The 23,679-nt window shown below is 48.5% G+C and overlaps 2 protein-coding genes and 1 non-coding gene across 4 annotated transcripts in view; 1 reads left to right on the top strand and 2 right to left on the bottom strand.

Annotated features, from left to right (window-relative positions):
• LOC139579781 (scavenger receptor cysteine-rich type 1 protein M130-like) overlaps positions 1–23,679 on the bottom strand; it is a 524,366-nt gene that overhangs the window by 300,469 nt on the left and 200,218 nt on the right. The window lies entirely within an intron of this gene.
• LOC139577731 (cysteine-rich protein 1-like) overlaps positions 1–23,679 on the bottom strand; it is a 137,034-nt gene that overhangs the window by 101,013 nt on the left and 12,342 nt on the right. The gene's annotated exons all lie outside the window — the stretch shown is intronic.
• On the top strand, positions 19,467–19,539 carry trnat-ugu (transfer RNA threonine (anticodon UGU)). The gene has a single exon. It is a non-coding gene; the product is annotated as a tRNA-Thr (tRNA).

Raw genomic sequence — 23,679 nt, 5'->3', positions numbered from 1 at the left:
GGTGTAACAATACATCATGTAGATGTATATAATGAACAGACTAGGTCTATACTGCTCCTACAGGGTGTAACAATACATCATGTAGATGTATATAATGAACAGACTAGGTCTATACTGCTCCTACATGGTGTAACAATACATCATGTAGATGTACACTACCATTCAAAAGTTGGGGTCACTTAGAAACGTCCTTGTTTTTGAAAGAAAATCACATTTTTTGTCCAATAAAATAAATTCAAATTGATCAGAAATACAGTGTAGACATTGTTAATGTTGTAAATGACTATTGTAGCTGGAAACGGCTGATTTTTAATGGAATATCTACATAGGCGTACAGAGGCCCATTATCAGCAACCATCACTCCTGTGTTACAATGGCATGTTGTGTTAGCTAATCCAAGTTTATCATTTTAAAATGCTAATTGATCATTAGAAAACCCTTTTGCAATAATGATAGCACAGCTGAAAACTGTTGTGCTGATTAAACAAAGCTTTTGTAAACAGTGTGCAGGTCTTCTTGTTCTTTAACAAAGCTTTTTTAAGGCAGTAGAACAACAATAATCATCACCCTCTTGACCAATCTTCCCTCCCCTTAACATTCAGACCCTGTCAGTGTGCCAGGTGGACATTGGGTTTGATTCAGACCCTGTCAGTGTGCCAGGTGGTCATTGGGTTTCATTCAGACCCTGTCAGTGTGCCAGGTGGACATTGGGTTTGATTCAGACCCTGTCAGTGTACCAGGTGGTCATTGGGTTTGATCCAGACCCTGTCAGTGTGCCAGGTGGACATTGGGTTTGATTCAGACCCTGTCAGTGTGCCAGGTAGACATTGGGTTTGATTCAGACCCTGTCAGTGTGCCAGGTGGACATTGGGTTTGATTCAGACCCTGAGTGTGCCAGGTGGTCATTGGGTTTGATTCAGACCCTGCCAGCATGGCCAGAAATGTATTCCAAGGTCAGTAACTTATAACCACGGAATCACCGCAGACCTTTCATGCCTAAAAACACCTAAGTATTAGATTTACTGCATCAGCAAATCTAATTTTGTCACTGCATAAAATACCATTCACAATAATGGCTGAGGTACGTGTAAAACATGACATATTATTTCCTCATTGTAAAAAATGTCCCGCTCCTTTAAAACATATTTGTAATGCCAAGGCTTTAGCTCAGTGGGCTGTTCCATTGTTGAGGAAAGCAGGGGGAGTGTTGTGAGTAACAGAACTGCCTGAGATGTAGGGGAAGGGAAGCTGTTCCATTGTTGAGGAAAGCAGGGGGAGTGTTGTGAGTAACAGAACTGCCTGAGATGTAGGGGAAGGGAAGCTGTTCCATTGTTGAGGAAAGCAGGGGGAGTGTTGTGCGTAACAGAACTGCCTGAGATGTAGGGGAAGGGAAGCTGCTCACTGATTGGCTGTAGGGACAAGGGTCCCTCCAAAAATCTATCACTAATAGGCCAAGCCTCCACAGACCCTGTCTTGTACTGACAAATAAATCATTTGACATTCAAATATGTCATTTTAAATCCAGCTGGGCCTTTTAACACAGACAGTTGTTCCTGCTGTAGATGTTATGCCTTTGCACAGATCTAGGATCAGTTCGTTTTATATGCTCTCTAACACAGACAGTTGTTCCTGCTGTAGATGTTATGCCTTTGTACAGATCTAGGATCAGTTCGTTTTATATGTTCTCTAACACAGACAGTTGTTCCTGCTGTAGATGTTATGCCTTTGTACAGATCTAGGACCAGTTCACCTCCACAATGCATATACAGTACCGGTCAATTGTTTGGACACACCTACAAATTCAATGTTTTTTCTTTATTTTAACTATTGTCTACATTGTACAGATCTAGGATCAGTTTTAACTATTGTCTGCATTGTAGAATAATAGTGGAGACATTGAAACTATGAAATAACACATTTGGAATCATGTAGTAACCAAACAAGTGGCAGTAGAATGGCTTTACTGAAGATCTCAGTAACTTTCAACGTGGCACCGTCAGAGGATGGCACCTTTCCAACAAGTCAGTTTGTCAAGTTTCTGACCTGCTAGAGCTTCCCCGGTCAACTGTAAGTGCTGTTACTGAGAAGTGGAAATATCTAGGACCAACAACGGCTCAGCCAAGAAGTAGTGGGCCACACAAGTTCACAGAACGGGACCGCCGAGTGCTGAAGCGTGTAACGTGTAAAAATCATCTGTACTTGGTTGCAACACTCACTAACAAGTTCCAAACTGCCTCTGGAAGCAACATCAGCACAAGAGACTGTTTGTCAGGAGCTTCATGAAATGGGTTTCCATGGCCGAGCAGCTGCATACAAGCCTAAGATCACCATGTGCAATGCCAAGTGTAGGCTTAAGTGGTGTAAAGCTAGCTGCCATTGGACTTGTAGGAGTAATTGATACATATGTAGGTAGATATCACACTATTAAACAATAGACAGGTGTACATTAGAAAATAGGAGGAAAAGGCAGACATGAGTGCATTTGCCATTCTGGTAAATACAGGAAACCAAAGATTAGCAGATGGCCAAAGTCATACGTGCTTTAAAGTGCATGTATTGAAAAAGCAGGACACCATTATGAAGATAAAATTGACAGGAACGGCCATAAGTGCTTAGGGTAAAGGCCATAAGTGCTTAGGGCAAGATAGACATATATTCATTTTAGGGGACAAGGGGGTCCTGCCCCCATTATAATCTAATCAAGAGCGGATACAGGCGTTATTGGGCGTAGACAAGCAGGAAGCCTGAAATGAAGGATAATGGTGGCAGATGACCATAGGAGAAGTAATTTAATTAATGTATGTAATGATCTCATGTGTGTGGATGTGTATAAAGAGCGAACCAGTGCTCTGGGAAGGGGTGGGATCCGCGGATCGTTCCGGCTTGTGATACATTGTATTAAAAGTCTATTTGATTTCACAAGTTCTTGTAAGTGTTATGGTTTGAACCGATATTCCACGACAGACTCTGGAGCAGTGGAAACGTATTCTCTGGAGTGATGAATAATGCTTCACCTTCTAGCAATCCGACGGACTAATATGGGTTTGGCAGATGCCAGGAGAACGCTACTTGCCCCAATGCATAGTGCCAACTGTAAAGTTTGGTGGAGGAGGAATAATGGTCTGGGGTTGTGTTTCATGGTTTGGGCCCCTTAGTTTCAGTTAAGGGAAATCTTAACCCTACAGCATTCAATGACATTCTAGAAGATTCTGTGCTTCCAACTTTGTGGCAACAGTTTGGGGAAGGCCCTTTCCTGTTTCAGCATGACAATGCCCCTGTACGCAAAGCGAGTTCCATACATGAATGGTTAGTCGAGATTGGTGTGGAAGAACTTCACAAGCCCTGACCTTAACAACGTCGAACACCTTTGGGATGAAGTGGAACGCCGACTGTGAGCCAGGCCTAATCGCCCAACATCAGTGCCCGACCTCACTAATGCTCTTGTGGCTGAATGGAAGCAAGTCCCCGCAGCAATGTTCCAACATCTAGTGGAAAGCCTTCCCAGAAGAGTGGAGGCTGTTATAGCAGCAAAGGGGGACCAACTCCATATTAATGCCCATGATTTTGGAATGAGATGTTTGACGAGCAGGTGTCCACATACTTTTGTTGATTTATTGTATATACTACAGACAGACATACAGACAGACAGACCTACTACTCACCCCTCCACTCTCTCCCTGAGTCCATCCCACAGACAGACAGAACGACAGACCTACTACTCACCCCTCCACTCTCTCCCTGAGTCCATCCCACAGACAGACAGAACGACAGACCTACTACTCACCCCTCCACTCTCTCCCTGAGTCCATCCCACAGACAGACAGAACGACAGACCTACTACTCACCCCTCCACTCTCTCCCTGAGTCCATCCCACAGACAGACAGAACGACAGACCTACTACTCACCCCTCCACTCTCTCCCTGAGTCCATCCCACAGACAGACAGAACGACAGACCTACTACTCACCCCTCCACTCTCTCCCTGAGTCCATCCCACAGACAGACAGAACGACAGACCTACTAGTCACCCCTCCACTCTCTCCCTGAGTCCATCCCACAGACAGACAGAACGACAGACCTACTACTCACCCCTCCACTCTCTCCCTGAGTCCATCCCACAGACAGACAGAACGACGACTCACCCCTCCACTCTCTCCCTGAGTCCAGGCGACCGACCGACCGGACGGACAGACAGACAGACAGAACTACTAGTCACCCCTCCACTCTCTCCCTGAGTCCAGGTGACTGACAGACAGACAGACAGACAGACAGACAGACAGACAGACAGACAGACAGACAGACAGAACAGACTAGTCACCCCTCCACTCTCTCCCTGAGTCCAGGCCCCAGACAGACAGACAGACAGAACGACTAGTCACCCCTCCACTCTCTCCCTGAGTCCAGGCCCCAGACAGACAGATAGACAGAACTACTAGTCACCCTTCCACTCTCTCCCTGAGTCCAGGCCCCAGACAGACAGAACAGCAACACCGTCAGAACTATAGCAGTCTTCATTCTGAAATGACTCTGGTCTTCTTCAGAAGTAGTGCAGTAGTCTACAGGGTTCAGAACTCACCTTTTTAAACACTTCTTATCACTCATATCATGAGGTTTCACATGTGTTTGGTTACATAGTGTCCAATGTTCTTCTGAGTGATAAAACAGCAAACATTAAGAGTGTTTACTTATCAGACCCACATATATAATAAATATACTATAATATACTATATTCATATGCTTTTAGTACTCACACATGAATCATATCCTGTATGCAGGTCATGTGTTGTTTTGAGCCAGCAGTAAAAACACACTGACAGGACAGTTCCTCTTATGGCCACTAGGTGATAATCTGGTGACACAGACGTAGGACTGTAGACTAAAGAGAAGCATTGCCCCAATTATCTCTCCTTTCTCCTAAAGTGTGCACTCGTTCCCTTCACTGAAATGACTGGTACACTAAATATAATGGAAACGCCCACTTGATAACAGAAGGTAGAGTCCTCTGAGTGGAACGGTGGGAGACAAACAGTACCTCCTCTTCTCTCTCTCTCTCTCTCCTCTCCTCTCCTCTCCTCTCCTCTCCTCTCCTCTCCTCTCCTCTCCTCTCCTCTCCCCTTTCTCCCATCCTCCTCTTCTCTCTCTCCTCTTTTCTCCACCTCTCCTCCCTCTCCTCTCCCTTTCTCCCATCCTCCTCTTCTCTCTCTTCTCTTTTCTCCCCCTCTCCTCCCTCTCCTCTCCTCCTTCCTCTCCCCTTCATCTTTTATTCACTGACTTCTCACCAGTGATGTCATCATAACCAGTAACCTTTTCCTCTCTTGTCCCAGCCCAGCCTGACCCTGACATATAGCATCAGGCCTGCTGAGTTGACTTGGGTAACAGACCTCTAGCTTCTACACCACATCCCCCCTTCTCCTGCTCTAACATGAGACCTCATCAGTACTCATTTTGGGTGCTGGTACTGTTTATATTGAGGTGCTGGAACATTAAGCCAATATTCTATAAGAGGTGAACTCAAGCAGTAGAAAGTTAGAGGCGATTTTATAGGACACACTATGTGTAACTTTGCTGCTCTGTCAGCAGTTTCCTGTGGAGTTTTTTTAACATATCAGTTTGCTGTAGTGTGTTCAACCACTGATCCAAGATAAGATGCTAAGAAGTTTATTTCACATCATTGAAGTTAGGACGTAATGAGATAGAAGTCATAAAGCCTAGCAGTATTTTCCACACTTCAGTCGACTCTTCATGACAGTAGACTTGTTTCGCTCAGTGGAGCCCCAGTTAGAGACAGATATGATACCTGCAGTGATACTGATGACCCTGTTGTGGAGCACAGGTAGGAGGCTGTTATATTGATATACACTTGTGACAGTTACTGAGATATGTTTTGATATTGTAAGATATATTACCATTTGCAGGGCTAGTAAAATAACATGCAACTGGAAGCAGACAGTAAAAATGTGTCTCAAAGCAGGACAATGATGTGATCACCTGTAAATGTACTTTACTGTAGCCTAACTGTCCATCTGGGGACAGGCACTAATGTCAGTTAAGTTGTGATGGTGTCATGCATCTGACTGTTGTATATTCAGTGTGTCAATGATTGATTGTATCTGTCTCTATGTAAATGAATGAGAGTATATATTATGTATTATATATTATATTGGTGTTATGTTAGAGTATGAGAAGGGAGGGGTGTAGATGATAGAGGTCTATGAGCTGAGTCAAGATCAACAGGTCCAACACTATACGTCAAGAAGAGAGAGAGAGAGAGAACATGCGCAAGAGAGAGAGAGAGAGATGAGATGAGCAGCGTGAGAGGGAGGTAGAGAGGAGTGGTGGGGAGAGAGTAGTGGAGGGGAGGGGACAGAGGAGGGGAGGGGCGAGAGGGGAGAGAAAATGGGAGTGGAGAGAGAAGGGGAGAGGAGGGGAGAGAGGAGGGGAGGGGAGAGAGGAGGGGAGGGGATATTTGTGGAGGAGAGAGAAAGTGTCAAGGAAGGGCTCCACTAGGGCCCTCTCAGCCAGCCGGCTCCACTAGGACCCTCTCAGCCAGCCGGCTCCACTAGGGCCCTCTCAGCCAGCCGGCTCCACTAGGGCCCTCTCAGCCAGTCGGCTCCACTAGGACCCTCTCAGCCAGCCGGCTCCACTAGGGCCCTCTGAGCCAGCCGGCTCCACTAGGGCCCTCTCAGCCAGCAGGCTCCCCTAGGGCCCTCTCAGCCAGCCGGCTCCACTAGGGTCCTCTCAGCCAGCTGGCTCCACTAGGGCCCTCTCAGCCAGCCGGCTCCACTAGGGCCCTCTCAGCCAGCTGGCTCCACTAGGGCCCTCTCAGCCAGCTGGCTCCACTAGGGCCCTCTCAGCCAGCTGGCTCCACTAGGGCCCTCTCAGCCAGCTGGCTCCACTAGGGCCCTCTCAGCCAGCTGGCTCCACTAGGGCCCTCTCAGCCAGCCGGCTCCACTAGGGTCCTCTCAGCCAGCCGGCTCCACTAGGGTCCTCTCAGCCAGCTGGCTCCACTAGGGCCCTCTCAGCCAGCCGGCTCCACTAGGGTCCTCTCAGCCAGCCTGCTCCACTAGGGTCCTCTCAGCCAGCCGGCTCCACTAGGGTCCTCTCAGCCAGCCTGCTCCACTAGGGCCCTCTCAGCCAGCCGGCTCCACTAGGGCCCTCTCAGCCAGCCGGCTCCACTAGGGCCCTCTCAGCCAGCCTGCTCCACTAGGGCCCTCTCAGCCAGCCGGCCCCACTAGGGTCCTCTCAGCCAGCCTGCTCCACTAGGGCCCTCTCAGCCAGCCGGCTCCACTAGGGCCCTCTCAGCCAGCCGGCTCCACTAGGGCCCTCTCAGCCAGCCGGCTCCACTAGGGTCCTCTCAGCCAGCCTGCTCCACTAGGGCCCTCTCAGCCAGCCGGCTCCACTAGGGCCCTCTCAGCCAGCCGGCTCCACTAGGGCCCTCTCAGCCAGCCGGCTCCACTAGGGCCCTCTCAGCCAGCCGACTCCACTAGGGCCCTCTCAACCAGCTGACTCCACTAGGGCCCTCTCAACCAGCCGACTCCACTAGGGCCCTCTCAACCAGCCGGCTCCACTAGGGCCCTCTCAACCAGCTGACTCCACTAGGGCCCTCTCAGCCATCTGACTCCACTAGGGCCCTCTCAACCAGCCGACTCCACTAGGACCCTCTCAACCATCTGACTCCACTAGGACCCTCTCAACCATCTGACTCCACTAGGACCCTCTCAACCATCTGACTCCACTAGGACCCTCTCAACCAGCCGACTCCACTAGGACCCTCTCAACCAGCCGACTCCACTAGGACCCTCTCAACCATCTGACTCCACTAGGACCCTCTCAACCAGCCGACTCCACTAGGGTCCTCTCAGCCACCTGTCTCCACTAGGGTCCTCTCAGCCAGCCGGCTCCACTAGCACCCTCTCAGCCATCTGGCTCCACTAGGGTCCTCTCAGCCAGCCGGCTCCACTAGCACCCTCTCAGCCACCTGTCTCCACTAGGGTCCTCTCAGCCAGCCGGCTCCACTAGGGCCCTCTCAGCCATCCGGCTCCACTAGGGCCCTCCCAGCCATCTGGCTCCACTAGGGCCCTCCCAGCCAGCCGGCTCCACTAGGGCCCTCTCAGCCATCTGGCTCCACTAGGGTCCTCTCAGCCATCTGGCTCCACTAGGGTCCTCTCAGCCATCTGGCTCCACTAGGGTCCTCTCAGCCATCTGGCTCCACTAGGGTCCTCTCAGCCATCTGACTCCACTAGCCCCCTGGGGTAACTAGCCCCCTGGAGTAACTAGACTCCTGGGGGTAACTAGCCCCCTGGAGTAACTATCGCTGGGGTAACTATCCCCCTGGGATAACTATCCCCCTGGGGTAACTAGCCCACTGTGGTCACTACCCCCCTGGGTTAACTAGCCCCCTGGGGTAACTAGCCACCTGGAGTAACCAGCCCCCTGGAGTAACTAGCCACCTGGAGTAACCAGCCCCCTGGAGTAACTAGCCCCCTGTGGTAACTAGCCCCCTGGAGTAACTAGCCCCCTTGAGTAACTAGCCCCCTGGAGTAACTAGCCCCCTGGAGTAACTAGCCCCCTGGGGTAACTAGCCCCCTGGAGTAACTAGCCCCATGGAGTAACTAGCCCCCTGGAGTAACTATCCCCCTGGAGTAACTAGCCCCCTGGGGTAACTAGCCTCCTGGAATAACTAGCCCCCTGAAGTAACTAGCCTCCTGGAGTAACTAGCCCCCTGGAGTAACTAGCACTCTGGGGTAACTAGCCCCCTGGAGTAACTATCCCTTGGGTAACTAGCCCCCTGGGGTAACTAGCCCCCTGGAGTAACTATCCCTGGAGTAACTAGCCCCCTGGGGTAACTAGCCCCCTGGAGTAACTATCCCTGGGGTAACTAGCCCCCTGGGGTAACTAGCCCCCTGGAGTAACTATCCTTGGGGTAACTATCCCCCTGGAGTAGCTATCCCTAGGGTAACTAGCCCCCTGGAGTAACTAGCCCACTGGAGTAACTAGCCCCTGGGGTAACTAGCCCCCTGGAGTAACTAGCCCCCTGGAGTAACTAGCCCCCTTGGGTAACTAGCCCCCTGGAGTAACTAGCCCCCTGGAGTAACTATCCCTGGGGTAACTAGCCCCCTTGGGTAACTAGCCACCTGGAGTAACTATCCCTGGGGTAACTAGCCCCCTGGGGTAACTAGCCCCCTGGGGTCACTCGCCCCCTGGAGTATCTAGCCCCCTGGGGTCACTCGCCCCCTGGAGTATCTAGCCCCCTGGGGTAAGTAGCCCCCTGGAGTATCTAGCCCCCTGGAGTAACTAGCCCCCTGGAGTAATTAGCCCCCTGGGGTAAGTAGCCCCCTGGAGTAACTAGCCCACTGGGGTAACTAGCCCCCTGGAGTAACTAGCCTCCGGGGGTAACTAGCCCCCTGGGGTAACTAGCCCCCTGGAGTAACTAGCCCCCTGGAGTAATTAGCCCCCTGGGGTAAGTAGCCCGCTGGAGTAACTAGCCCACTGGAGTATCTAGCCCCCTGGAGTAACTAGCCCCCTGGAGTATCTAGCCCCCTGGGGTAACTAGCCCCCTGGAGTAACTAGCCCCCTGGGGTAACTAGCCCCCTGGAGTAACTAGCCCCCTGGGGTAAGTAGCTCACTGGAGAAACTAGCCCCCTGGGGTAAGTAGCCCTCTGCAGTAACTAGCCCCCTTGGGTAAGTAGCCCCCTGGGGTAACTAGCCCCCTGGGGTAACTAGCCCCCTGGAGTAACTAGCCCCCTGGGGTAAGTAGCCCCCTGGAGTAACTAGCCCCCTGGAGTAACTAGCCCCCTGGAGTAACTAGCCCCCTTGGGTAAATAGCCCCCTGGAGTAACTAGGCCCCTGGAGTAACTAGGCCCCTGGGGTAACTATCCCCCTGGGGTAACTAGCCTCCTGGGGTAACTATCCCCCTGGGGTAACTAGCCCCCTGGGGTAACTAACCCCCTGGAGTAACTAGCCCCCTGGGGTAACTATCCCTGGGTATCTAGCCCCCTGGGGTAACTAGCCCCCTGGAGTAACTATCCCCTGGGGTAACTATCCCCCTAGGGTAACTAGCCCCCTGGGGTAACTAGCCCCCTGGAGTAACTATCCCCTGGGGTAACTATCCCCCTGGGGTATCTATCCCCCTGGGGTAACTAGCCCCCTGGGGTAACTAACCCCCAGGAGTAACTAAACCCCTGGGGTAACTATCCCTGGGTATCTAGCCCCCTGGGGTAACTAGCCCCCTGGAGTAACTATCCCCTGGGGTAACTATCCCCCTGGAGTAACTATCCCTGGGGTAACTAGCCCCCTGGGGTAACTAGCCCCCTGGAGTAACTATCCCTGGGTTAACTAGCCCCCTGGGTTAACTAGCCCCCTGGGGTAACTAGCCCCCTGGAGTAACTAGCCCCCTGGAGTAACTAACTCCCTGGGGAAACTAGCCCCCTGGAGTAACTAGCCCCCTGGGGTAAGTAGCTCACTGGAGAAACTAGCCCCCTGGGGTAACTAGCCCCCTGGAATAACTAGCCCCCTGGAATAACTAGCCCCCGTGGGTAAATAGCCCCCTGGAGTAACTATCCCCCTGGGGTAACTATCCCCCTGGGGTAACTAGCCTCCTGGGGTAACTATCCCCCTGGAGTAACTAGCCCCCTGGGGTAACTAGCCCCCTGGGGTAACTAGCCCCCTGGAGTAACTAGCCCCCTACCTCTCCTCTTCTCTCCTCTCCTCTTACCTCTTCATCTTTTTTATCACTGACTTCTCACCAGTGATGTCATCATAACCAGTAACCTGTTCCACTCTTGGCCCAGCCCAGCCTGATCCTGACATAGAGCATCAGGCCTGTTGAGTTGACTTGGGTAACAGACCTCTAGCTTCTACACCACATCCCCCCTTCTCCTGCTCTAACATGAGACCTCATCAGTACTCATTCTGGGTGCTGGTACTGTTTATATTGAGGTGCTGGAACATTAAGCCAATATTCTATAAGAGGTGAACTCAAGCAGTAGAAAGTTACAGGTGATATTATAGGACACACTATGTGTAACTTTGCTGCTCTGTCAGCAGTTTCCTGTGGGGTTTTTCACAACAGATCAGTTTGCTCTATTTAGCTGAGTTCAACCACTGATCTAAGAAAAGGTTTTCACACCATTGAAATAAGGAAGTAATGAGAGACAAGTCATATAGCCTTGCAGTATTTTCCATTCTTCAGTCCTCTCTTCATGACAGTAGTCTTGTTTCACTCAGTGGAGCCCCAGTTAGAGACAGATATGATACCTGCAGTGGTACTGATGACCCTGTTGTGGAGCACAGGTAGGAGGCTGTTATACTAATATACACTTGTGACAGTTACTGAGATATGTTTTGATATTGTAAGATATATTACCATTTGCAGGGCTAGTAAAATAACATGCAACTGGAAGCAGACAGTAAAAATGTGTCTCAAAGCAGGACAATGATGTGATCACCTGTAAATGTACTTTACTGTAGCCTAACTGTCCATCTGGGGACAGGCACTAATGTCAGTTAAGTTGTGATGGTGTCATGCATCTGACTGTTGTATATTCAGTGTGTCAATGATTGATTGTATCTGACTCTATGTAAATGAATGAGAGTATATTTTATGTATCTGTTTAATATTGGTCTTATGTTAGAGCAGGAGAAGGGGGGAGTGTCGATGCCAGAGGTCTGTGACCTGAGTCAAGCTCAACAGGCCTGATGCTACATGTCAGGAAGAGAGAGAGAACGAGAGATAGGAGGGGAGGGGACAGAGCATAGCCGAGGGAAGTAGGGGTGTGGGGAGGGCAGAGGAGAGAGATAGGAGGGGAGGGGACAGAGCATAGCCGAGGGAAGTAGGGGTGTGGGGAGGGCAGAGCAGAGAGATAGGAGGGGAGGGGACAGAGCATAGCTGAGGGAAGTAGGGGGTGGGGAGGGCAGAGGAGAGAGAGAGATAGGAGGGGAGGGGACAGAGCATAGCCGAGGGAAGTAGGGGGTGGGGAGGGCAGAGGAGAGAGATAGGAGGGGAGGGGACAGAGCATAGCTGAGGGAAGTAGGGGGTGGGGAGGGCAGAGGAGAGAGATAGGAGGGGAGGGGACAGAGCATAGCCGAGGGAAGTAGGGGGTGGGGAGGGCAGAGGAGAGAGATAGGAGGGGAGGGGACAGAGCATAGCTGAGGGAAGTAGGGGGTGGGGAGGGCAGAGGAGAGAGATAGGAGGGGAGGGGACAGAGCATAGCCGAGGGAAGTAGGGGGTGGGGAGGGCAGAGGAGAGAGAGAGGAGGGGAGGGGACAGAGCATAGCTGAGGGAAGTAGGCATTATGAGGGTGCTGCGGCGCCCCGAGAAAAATACATGAATGTAATTAGATTTTTTTACTTTTTGTAAAACCATTTCCCCCCTGTGGTAGACCAGGGGGTTTGGTCAAGACGTTTACCCAGATCAGACACGAACAGAGTAGGATTAGCTCGATATCAAGGGTGTTTATTTAAATAATAAATCAAAAGATAAAGATAGGTCTCCCCCATGAGACCCTCTCCGGGATACCGTCTTCTACGCTCCGGGTCTTGCTGTATCCTGTCCAGCACAAAAACTCCCGCCTCATACCTCTGCAACCGTCCCCAACTATACGGGAGTCCTTTCCTCCCCCACTCTCTCTGTGTGCTGCCCTTCTGGCAGCTTTATGGGCCTTGCACAGCTGGTGAGCAACCAGCCCCTGATTACTCACCAACTCCCAGTCAGCCACAATTAGTCCTGGCCGGAGAGCCCGTCGAGACCTGGCACGTCCAGCAGATGGAGCCATCGGCTCGTGATGTATACTCTGTCTGTCACCAGGCCTCGACGAGTCTCCCCCTGGTGGCTGACCTGCTGTACGCCACACCCACTAGTAGTCCAGTACTGTATCAGTGGTTTGATATAGCCTTCTGTAGCGAGCCCAAAATTAACTTCTTACCTATAGGTCTACATCATCATCCTCTGCCTGCATCCTAATCCCTACCTATAGTCTACCTACCTCTGGTATAATGCATTTCCACCTCTCACTCCATCAGTGTTACTCTGTCTGCATCCTAATCCCTACCTGTAGTCTACCTACCTCTGGTATAATGCATTTCCACCTCTCACTTCATCAGTGTTGCGCTGTCTGCATCCTAATCCCTACCTGTAGTCTACCTACCTCTGGTATAATGCATTTCCACCTCTCACTCCATCAGTGTTGCTCTGTCTGCATCCTAATTCCTACCTGTAGTCTACCTACCTCTGGTATAATGCATTTCCACCTCTCACTCCATCAGTGTTGCTGTCTGCATCCTAATCCCTACCTGTAGTCTACCTACCTCTGGTATAATGCATTTCCACCTCTCACTCCATCAGTGTTACTCTGTCTGCATCCTAATCCCTACCTGTAGTCTACCTACCTCTGGTATAATGCATTTCCACCTCTCACTCCTCAGTGTTGCTCTGTCTGCATCCTAATCCCTACCTGTAGTCTACCTACCTCTGGTATAATGCATTTCCACCTCTCACTCCATCAGTGTTGCTCTGTCTGCATCCTAATCCCTACCTGTAGTCTACCTACCTCTGGTATAATGCATTTCCACCTCTCACTCCATCAGTGTTGCTCTGTCTGCATCCTAATCCCTACCTGTAGTCTACCTACCTCTGGTATAATGCATTTCCACCTCTCACTCCATCAGTGTTACTCTGTCTGCATCCTAATCCCTACCTGTAGTCTACCTACCTCTGGTATAATGCATTTCCACCTCTCACTCCATCAGTGTTGCTCTGCCTGCATCCTAATCCCTACCTGTAGTCTACCTACCTCTGGTATAATGCATTTCCACCTCTCACTCCATCAGTGTTACTCTGTCTGCATCCTAATCCCTACCTGTAGTCTACCTACCTCTGGTATAATGCATTTCCACCTCTCACTCCATCAGTGTTACTCTGTCTGCATCCTAATCCCTACCTGTAGTCTACCTACCTCTGGTATAATGCATTTCCACCTCTCACTCCATCAGTGTTGCTCTGTCTGCATCCTAATCCCTACCTGTAGTCTACCTACCTCTGGTATAATGCATTTCCACCTCTCACTCCATCAGTGTTGCTTGTCCATCTTCCTGAATTAAAAGATGAACAGATCAATATTGCTGCATAACGTCATTAAATATTGCTAAGTTATTTATCTATAGTGTGGATGTAGGGCTGTTTTTAGTATATAATGAGCACCCAGATGCTGCGTAGGCAACACAATAATATCAGACAGACAAACTGGCCCTGCTGCCTCCGTGTTGACTACTATGTTGCAATATGAATATTCTCAGTTGTCTTGTTGATACTAAATGTTTCATTTCTTCCGAGCCGCCTAGTTAATTTATACAATGTTTCAATATTATCAGAGCCACCTTGTTGATGCAATGCTTCAGTATTCACAGAATGTTTCCTTTCCCTGGTGAATAATGCAGACAGGCAAATACAAAATGAGCTGGGTGCAGACATCATAAGGAACATCTCTGAATGCAGAGCAACAATTTTGTTGGGAAGCACATGAGACAATGACACTGTCATAGTACACAATACGAACCGCTCCACAAGGGTGACTTCATATACATTATAGCAGGGGGTCGACAACGTTTTTCAATGTACAAATGATCCTCCCATTTCTAAAGATCTGCGTGCCTGTATAACACCCCACCCAGCAGACTGTCGACCAATCACGTTCACAGGCTGCGTCACGTGGTTGGCTAAACCAATCGTCACATAATCCCTTCTCAAAGTCAGTGTACTTCATGTCGAGAAACTGCCTATGTTCATCAAAAGTACGTACTGTCACGATTCCAAAGCTATACGATACTACAGATAGCAAGTTAATTATCTCACATCTCCGAAAATATCTGTAATGTTGTACTTCTTTTTGACAAAATTCATGATAATGTTGTGTTTTTAATCTAGAGCCCAATAGACTCCCATTCAAGCCTTGAAAGAGCCTCTCCTTGTCCCAGAATCACCCAGAATGCACCGCGCCGCCTATTGACATAGCAAGGGCAACGTTTCCCATCTCCTCAAAAGTATTTCTGAAGTTGTGAATGTTAGATTCCACTCTGTGAGACACATCGATCTACAGGTTGAATATGGTGAGATTGTAAACTCCTAAATTGATAGTGCAGTTTGTTTAGGTGATTTAACAGCTAGTTAGCTACTTCACATGCTGATATTGTCTTTGGTATTATTGTGTGTAGATACGTTTAGATACCAGCCAGCCCATACAGAGAGCATTGCATTGTGGATTTTGTAGTCGACTTGAGCTGCAACAGATTTCTTCAACGATTTTCCATCTTGCTACCAACCTTATTATAACGCCAAAATTAAACATTTGTTTACAAAAAGTATTGTTCTCACATACAAGTATTATTTAACACTGTCAAGTAAAGGAATGAGTGGTGTAGATTTTCATCTTGTATTTCATGATTTTCTTCATTCTTTGGTTGAGTCAGTTTGTCGTTATGCGTCCTTGTTGATTGAAAGCCTAAGAAATTCCTTTAATGTATTTTATTTACATGCATGTGTAGGATTTAACTGGCCTGGTCTGAATCCAGGCCTCATCACATCCGGCCGTGATTGGGAGTCCCAGCGTCGTCTGGGTTAGGCCGGGGTAGGCCGTCATTGTAAATAAGAATTTGTTCTTAACTGATTTGCTTAGTTACATAAAGGTTATATAAAAAATTATTTTATCTGGCATAGTTTACATTCACAGTCAGCTGTTTTATGCTCTGGTTACTTTCACATTGATGTGGGTATTTGAAGTCAGCATTGAAGTGTGTATTATGCATCTATTTCATTGTACTGTTCCACCCCATTTAGCCATACCCTAGGTTTAGCTGTATTTCTACACACCCCATTTAGCCATACCCTAGGTTTAGCTGTATTTCTACACACCCCATTTAGCCATACCCTAGGTTTAGCTGTATTTCTACACACCCCATTTAGCCATACCCTAGGTTTAGTTGTATTTCTACACATCCCATTTAGCCATACCCTAGGTTTAGCTGTATTTATACACACCCCATTTAGCCATACCCTAGGTTTAGCTGTATTTCTACAAACCCCATTTAGCCATACCCTAGGTTTAGCTGTATTTCTACACACCCCATTTAGCCATACCCTAGGTTTAGCTGTATTTATACACACCCCATTTAGCCATACCCTAGGTTTAGCTGTATTTCTACAAACCCCATTTAGCCATACCCTAGGTTTAGCTGTATTTCTACACACCCCATTTAGCCATACCCTAGGTTTAGCTGTATTTATACACATCCCATTTAGCCATACCCTAGGTTTAGCTGTATTTATACACACCCCATTAGTCCATACCCTAGGTTTAGATGTATTTCTACACACCCCATTTAGCCATACCCTAGGTTTAGCTGTATTTATACACACCCCATTTAACCATACCCTAGGTTTAGCTGTATTTCTACACACCCCATTTAGCCATACCCTAGGTTTATCTGTATTTCTACACACCCCATTTAGCCATACCCTAGGTTTAGCTGTATTTCTACACACCCCATTTAGCCATACCCTAGGTTTAGCTGTATTTCTACACACCCCATTTAGCCATACCCTAGGTTTAGCTGTATTTATACACACCCCATTTAACCATACCCTAGGTTTAGCTGTATTTCTACACACCCCATTTAACCATACCCTAGGTTTAGCTGTATTTCTACACACCCCATTTAACCATACCCTAGGTTTAGCTGTATTTCTACACACCCCATTTAACCATACCCTAGGTTTAGCTGTATTTCTACACACCCCATTTAGCCATACCCTAGGTTTAGCTGTATTTCTACACATCCCGTTTAGCCATACCCTAGGTTTATCTGTATTTCTACACACCCCATTTAGCCATACCCTAGGTTTAGCTGTATTTCTACACACCCCATTTAGCCATACCCTAGGTTTAGCTGTATTTCTACACACCCCATTTAGCCATACCCTAGGTTTAGCTGTATTTCTACACACCCCATTTAGCCATACCCTAGGTTTCGCTGTATTTCTACACATCCCGTTTAGCCATACCCTAGGTTTATCTGTATTTCTACACACCCCGTTTAGCCATACCTTAGGTTTAGCTGTATTTATACACACCCAAACTACTTGATGTGGCTATGGGACAAAGGAGGAGGGGAGGGGAGATGGAGAGAGAGGGAGATGTCAACAGAGATGGGGCTGACAGAATAACATGCAGTCAACTCAATATCTTTTCATAACTGACTTCTCACCAGTGATGTCATCACAACCAGTAACCTTTTCCACTCTTCCACTCTTGGTCCGGCTCAGCTTGACCCTGACCTTTTGAATTGAATTATTTAAAAAACAGACAGAAGCAAATGTATTAAATTAGATCCACCACATGTTTCAATCAGACCACCATAGTCCCTGTGTCCAAGAACACCAAGGTAACCTGCCTAAATGACTACCGACCCGTAGTACTCACGTCTGTAGCCATGAAGGGCTTTGAAAGGCTGGTCATGGCTCAATTCAACACCATTTTCCCAGAAACCCTAGACCCACTCCAATTTCCATACCGCCCCAACAGATCCACAGATGATGCAATCTCTATTGAACTCCACACTGTCCTTTCCCACCTGGACAAAAGGAACACCTATGTGAGAATGCTGTTCATTGACTACAGCTCAGCGTTCAACACCATAGTGCCCTCAAAGCTCATCACTAAGCTAAGGACCCTGGGACTGAACACCTCCCTCTGCAACTGGATCCTGGACTTCCTGATGGGCCGCCACCAGGTGGTAAGGTTAGGTAACAACACATCCACCACGCTGATCCTCAACACGGGGACTGTGTGCTCAGTCCCCTCCTGTACTCCCTGTTCACTCATGACTGCACGCCGAGGCATGACTCCAACACCATCATTAAGTTTGCCGATGACACAACAGTGGTAGGTCTGATCACTGACAACAGTGCGACAGCCTATAGGGAGGAGGTCAGAGACCTGGCCGTGTGGTGCCAGGACAACAACCTCTCCCTCAACGTGATCAAGACAAAGGAGATGATTGTGAAAGACAGGAAAAGGAGGACCGAGCACGCCCCCATTCTCATCAACGGGGCTGTAGTGGAGCAGGTTGAGAGCTTCAAGTTCCTTGGTGTCCACATCACCAACATCCTAACATGGTCCAAACACAGGAAGACAGTCGTGAAGAAGGCACGGCAAAAGGAGACTGAAAAGATTTGGCATGGGTCCTCAGATCCTCAAAAGGTTCTACAGCTGCACCATCGAGAGCATCCTGATGGGTTGCATCACTGCCTGGTATGGCAACTGATCGACCTCTGACCGCATGACACTATAGAGGGTAGTGCGTACAGCCCAGTACATCACTGGGTCAAGCTTCCTGCCATCCAGGACCTCTATACCAGGCGGTGTCAGAGGAAGGCCATAAAAATGGTCAAAGACTTCAGTCACCCTAGTCATAGACTGTTCTCTCTTCTACCGCACGGCAAGCGGTACCGGAGCACCAAGTCTAGGTCCAAGAGGCTTCTAAACATCTTCTACACCCAAGCCATAAGACTCCTGAACATCTAATCAAATGGATACCCAGACTATTTGCATTGTCCCCCCCTTCGCCTACGCTGCTGCTACTCTCTGTTATTATCTATGTATAGTCACTTTAATAACTCTACCCACATGTACATATTACCTCAATAACCTTGACACCGGTGACCCGCACATTGACTCTACACCGGTACCCCGGTACCACTAGGGCCCTCTCAACCAGCCGTCTCCACTAGTGCCCTCTCATCCAGTTGGTTCCACTAGGGCCATCTCAGCCAGCTGGTTACACTAGGGCCCTCTCAACCAGCTGGTTACACTAGTGCCCTCTCAACCAGCTGGCAACACTAGTGCCCTCTCAACCAGCTGGCAACACTAGGGCCCTCTCAACCAGCCGGCTCCACTAGGGCCCTCTCAGCCAGCTGGCTCCACTAGGGCCCTCTCAGTCAGCTGGTGTGTGTAGGAGAGTGTGAGCTGTGTGTACAAAAAGTAGAAGTACAAATGTCAAGGGAAATGAACTAAAGTGATAAATCTAGTCCTAGGTTTTATTTACTGTGGTGTTTGTTCTCCACTGGTTACCCTGTTCTCATCACAACAGGTCACAAATTCTGCTGACATGATTGCACACTGTGGTATTTTACCTAACAGATACGGGAGCTTGTCAATATTATATTTGTGTTCAAATTATTTTGGGGTCCTTGTAATCTGAGGGAAATATGTGTCTCTTATATCGTTGTACATTTGGCAGGAGGTTAGAAAGTACAGCTCAGTTTCCACCTCATTTTGTGGCAGTGGGCACATAGCCTGTCTTCTCTCTGCCTGTTTCAATCCTTTCTCAATAGCAAGGCTCACTTCATTTGTATATTGTACATTCTTTCCCCAGTTTTCTATCAGATAGTCTGTCACCATGTAATGTCTGTTTAGTCCCGTGTGGCTCAGTTGGTAGAGCATGGCGCTTGTAACGCCAGGGTTGTGGGTTCATTCCCCACGGGGGGACCAGGATGAATATGTGTGAACTTTCCAATTTGTAAGTCGCTCTGGATAAGAGCATCTGCTAAATGACTTAAATGTAAAATGTAAATGTTTAGGGCCAAATAGTCTTGGGATTGTTATATTTTGGGGGGGAAAAGATCAGGAAACTCATATTAATATTTTACATGTATTTAACCCTTATTTTCTACACTAAACTATCTCCATATAGACTTCCATAAATGTGTTAAACTGGTACCAGGAGACCTTCAGACGAGTCTTGTAAAGCTTGTGGGCGTCCTAGATCAATACAACCTGTACGTGTTCCTGAGAGACTCACCTTTCCATAGTGGGGTCATGTTAGTGTGTCCTAGATCAATACAACCTGTACGTGTTCCTGAGAGACTCACCTTTCCATAGTGGGGTCATGTTAGTGTGTAGTCCAAACGGTTCTGACACTACAGACAGAAGTTGGCAGATGGACTGTACGACTTCAGACGATGCTTATGGGGTCGTAGAGCAAAACGGAGAACATCATCGTGTTCCTGAGTCTCATCTTTCCACAGTTTACAGGCCAAACTGATCGGATGTTACAGATTTCCACACGGCCGCAGAAATGGTAGGCTAAAGGTTAAATTGTAAATGAAAAGAGCATCTACCAAACATGGATTGTGTGTGTGGGGGTACAGAGATGTGGTAGTCATATAATAATCATGCTGTGGTCTACATTTAGTTCATCATCAAGCAGACCAGATCATTAGAGATGGTGGGAGAGCCTGTTAGGCTGTTTAAAATGGAACAATATCATTTATATACTGTAGCATGAGACTAATACCTCTATATACATTTAACAGGATTTGAGTGACGTTTTCTAAATTGTTTTATAATAAATATATATAATACATTTTCACTGAGACATCATGGTGTGTCCATCAATTTAAATCCCAACTTGTAATGAAAGTATAAATAATAAAAATCAACAATGTATTGGACAGGCCTATGAGGTCTAAAGGTCTGTCTTTCCAAGACATTCTGTTCATCTGCAAGCAGACCTGATGATTCTAGATGGTGGGAGAGCCTGTTATTTAAAATGGAAGAATATAACTTACTGTAGCCTATATAATGTAACAACGACAATAATCCCTTCATATATACTGTAGTTGAAGGTTATTTTAGTGTCATAAAAGTGTTGATTAAAACAAATCAGGATGTTTGGTGGATGGATTCAGTGTAGATGTTCTGCTGTGTATCGAGGGGTTTATATGAAAGTGGTAGATCTGTCATTCTTTACAAGAGAAAGTTCTGGAATTATTTTCTTTGGGTGACCTCAGGCTACGGTCTTTGACAATTCAGCTACTTTGTTAACAGTCCTACAACTGTCACCTCATGTAACAACTGATTTACTTAACTAAAGGCACATCTCAATATGTGGTCCAGGTGCCTTAGTGTTCCTATAAAAACCTGTGTCCAAACTCAGCATTAAATAGTATCTAATCAGAATAGTGTACAGAGATAAGTTATTGCACCTATTGAAATGTAATGTGTTTTTTAGTGTTTATTCTGTTGCATTAAAAAAGTCACTGTTGCCTATTAGATCAATATCAGTGTGAACACGTCTGATTGGACTAGATCCATGTTGAGGTGAGACACGTCTGATTGGACTAGATCCATGTTGAGGTGAGACACGTCTGATTGGACTAGATCCATGTTGAGGTGAGACACGTCTGATTGGACTAGATCCATGTTGAGAGGGGAGGGGGTAAAGACAATAGGGTGAGAAGAGGAGATGGGGAGAAGAGGAGAAGAGGAGAAGACGAGAGGGGGGAGAAGAAAAAGGAGAAGAAAGGGAGAGAAGAGGAGAGGATAGGGGGAGTAGAGCAGAAGAAAGGGGGAGGAGAGGGGGAGGAGAGAGGAGGAAAGGGGGAGGGGGAGGAGAGGAGAAGAGGGGGAGAAGAGGAGATTGTGAGAAGTGGAGAGGGGGAGAGAGAAGAGGAGTGGAGGGAGAATGAGAGGGGGAGAAGAGGAGAATAGAGTGTCAAAAGAGGAGAAGAGAGGGGCAGAAGTGGGGAAGGGGAGAAGAGGAGAGGGGAGAAGATGAGAGGGGGAGACGGGGAGGAGAGGGAGGAGAGGGAAGAAGAGAAGAGGGGGAGAAGAGGAGAGGTGGAGAAGGGGAGAGGGGGGAGGGGAGAGGTGGAGATGATGAGAGGTGGAGGGGAGAAGAGGAGAATAGAGTGTCAAAAGAGAAGAAGAGAGGGGCAGAAGTGGGGAAGGGGAGAAGAGGAGAGGAGAGGGGAGAAGATGAGAGGGGAGGTGGAGAAGAGGAGAGGGGAGGAGAGGGAAGAAGAGGAGAGGGGGAGAAGAGGAGAGGTGGAGAAGGGGAGAGGGGGAGGGGAGAAGATGAGGGGAGAAGAGGGGGAGAGGAGAGGGGGAGGTGAGAAGAGGGGGAGAAGAGGAGAGGGGGGAGAAGTGGAGAAGAGAGAGGGATAGGGGAGAGGGGAGGGAGAGGAGAGGAGATTGTGAGAAGTGGAGAGGGGGAGAAGAGGTGAATAGAGTATCAAAAGAGAAGAGAGGGGAGATGAGGAGAGGAGAGGGTTGGAGAAGATGAGAGGGTTGGAGAAGATGAGAGGAGAGGGATGTTGAAGAGGAGAGGGGAGAAGAGAAGAGGGAGAGAAGGGGAGAGGTGGATAAGAGAAGAGGAAGAGAAGAGGGGAGGGGAAGGGAGAAGGGGGAGAGAAGAGAAGAGGAGAGGGTGAGAAGCGGAGAATTGAAGAGAGGAGAGGGGGAGAAGAGATGGGGGAAATAGGAGAAGAGAGGGGGAGAAAAGAAGGGTAGAGGTGGAGAAGAGGGGGAGAGAGGGATAGGAGAGAGGGGAGAGGGGAGGGAGAGGAGATTGTGAGAAGTGGAGAGGGGGAGATGTGGTGAATAGACTATCAAAAGAGAAGAGAGGGGAGATGAGGAGAGGAGAGGGTTGGAGAAGAGGAGAGGGGAGAAGAGAAGAGGGAGAGAAGAGGAGAGGTAGAGAAGAGGAGAGGTGGAGAAGAGAAGAGGGGGAGAAGAGGGGAGAAGAGAAGAGGAGAGGGTGAGAAGCGGAGAATTGAAGAGAGGAGAGGAGAAGAGAGGGGGGAAAGAGGAGAAGAGATGGGGAGAAGAGAGGGAGAGAAGAGGGGGAGAAGAGGAGAGGGTTGGAGAAGAGGAGAGGGTTGGAGAAGAGGAGAGGGGTTAGAAGAGAAGAGGAGAGGGGAGGGGAGGAGAGGGTAGGAGAAGATGAGAGGGGGAGAAGAGGAGAGGGTTGGAGAAGAGGAGAGGGGAGAAGAGAAGAGGGAGAGAAGAGGAGAGGTAGAGAAGAGGGGGAGAAGAGGGGAGGGGAGAAGAGGAGAAGAGGACGAAAAGAGGAGAAGTGAGGGGGAGGAGAGGAGAGGGGGAGAAGAATAGGAGAGGGGCGAGAAGATTAGAGGGGCAGATGAGGAGAGGCGGAGGAGAGGAATAAGAGAGGGGGAGAGGAATAGGAGAGGGGGGAGAAGAGGAGAGGAGAGGATAAGAGGAGAGGAGAGGAGAGGAGATGAGGGAGAGGAGTTGGTGGATTATGAAATTTGACCGTCTGACTTGGAAAGGTGGCATCCTATGATGTTGTCATGTTGAAAGTCACTGAGCTCTTCATTAAGGCCATTCTACTGACAATGTTTGTCTATGGAGATTGCATGGCTGAGTGCTTGATTTTATACATTTGTCAGGAAGGGGTGTGGCTGAAATAGAATCCACTAATTTGAAGGGGTGTCCACATACTTTTGTATATATAGTTTATGTACACATAGGTGTTGTTGCACCATACCAACGATAAGCCTGTCTTCCCATCACATCATGAAAGGTCATGTTGATGTTCATTTAACCTCTGTCTCTCTCTTCCTCTGACTCCTCCCTTTCTCCTCTGTCTCTCTCTTCCTCTGACTCCTCCCTTTCTCCTCTGTCTCTCTCTTCCTCTGACTCCTCCCTTTCTCCTCTGTCTCTCTCTTCCTCTGACTCCTCCCTTTCTCCTCTGTCTCTCTCTTCCTCTGACTCCTCCCTTTCTCCTCTGTCTCTCTCTTCCTCTGACTCCTCCCTTTCTCCTTTGTTTCTCTCTATCTCTCTGTCTCTTTCTCTGTCTCTTTCTCCTCTGTCTCTCTTTCTCCTC

The sequence above is a fragment of the Salvelinus alpinus genome, chromosome 6 (assembly GCF_045679555.1).
Source record: "Salvelinus alpinus chromosome 6, SLU_Salpinus.1, whole genome shotgun sequence".
Lineage (NCBI taxonomy): Eukaryota > Metazoa > Chordata > Actinopteri > Salmoniformes > Salmonidae > Salvelinus > Salvelinus alpinus.
Note: the sequence above shows the minus strand (reverse complement) of the source record. Positions and strands in the feature narration are given on the sequence as shown.